The sequence below is a fragment of the Poecilia latipinna genome, unplaced genomic scaffold, assembly GCF_001443285.1.
Source record: "Poecilia latipinna isolate Pla-1442-1.1 unplaced genomic scaffold, P_latipinna-1.0 Scaffold1540, whole genome shotgun sequence".
Taxonomy (NCBI): domain Eukaryota; kingdom Metazoa; phylum Chordata; class Actinopteri; order Cyprinodontiformes; family Poeciliidae; genus Poecilia; species Poecilia latipinna.
The window spans coordinates 108,316-109,543 of NW_015114156.1; positions in this window are offsets into that span (position 1 = coordinate 108,316).

Genomic DNA, 1,228 nt, shown 5'->3' on the forward strand with positions numbered 1-1,228 from the left:
AATATTTGATTGTTTTTTTTTCCCTTTTTGTCCATGATCCAGAGCAAATAGGTCCAGAATGAGAAAACAGCTTGGTTCATTTAAATCCTACCGCGAAGCTGCGGTGATCCGGTAGCTCGCCATCCTGACGTGACACAGGGGGCGGAAAAAACATGACCTAAACAAGGTCATGAATAAAAATAAAACAAATTAGCTGTCATGTTTAAACATTGTTAAACTGTTATCCAAAATAAAGAAACATTCAACAATTACAAAAAAAATAAACAAATAACTATATTCCATAAAGTGTTTTCTCATGAATTTTTCAAATGAATTTCCAATTAAAGATCGCGATCAAATTCAAAATTACAGTCAGATTTAAATCTGACCTTATTAACCTTAGATCTAATCTGACCTTAGACCTTATTAAAGTTACCGGTCAAAGGTACAAATCAAATTAAAGTTACCGGTACAGATCAAATTAAAGTTACCGGCACAGATCAAATTAAAGTTACCGGTACAGATCAAATTAAAGTGCACTTTCACATTACATCTAAGTTTAATTGACGCAGTCAATTAAACCTAATTGACTTCCATATCGTTTCAATAAACAATTGTTTTTTTTTTTTCCTTTTATTTCGTTGCGCAACTCCCCAATAAAAACAAATGACCAAGCCCAGAGTTCTATAGGCCGTTAGCAAAAATCAATCAAAAAAAAAAAAAAACTAAAACTGTCCTAAAAGGACGAATCTACAAAAATCAAAAGGCCTATTTAATATTTTAACAATGTATAATCTATTCGGCCACAAAATTACAAAAAGAAAATGACCTTTTAAATCAATAAATTAACTTTTCAGTCGTTAATGCACCTATTAAGTGGGCGTGTCGCCACCGCATTTCTATTTCCAAAGAAAACAAAGTACGTAAATTAAACGACTCACCGTCGAGCGGTCGACAGGAAACACCCAATTTAATCCTTCGGCCGTTTTAGTAAGCCTCGATCCAGCCGTATTCTTCTAAAAGTTTAGAAGACGCCGAGACGAGCAGCTGGCCACAGCGACAGCAGCAACAGCGATTGAAATCCGAGTCACCTGTGACCCGGAACATAAAGGGTGCTGTCAGTTTGACCCGCCAAAATAAAATACGGGTTTCTTATTTTGTGCAGGTTACACCCTCCCCTCCTGATCCCATGTACGTCCTCGTACATATACCAGGCTGGCAGCAAATAGGTGGCTGACTAGAGTACGGA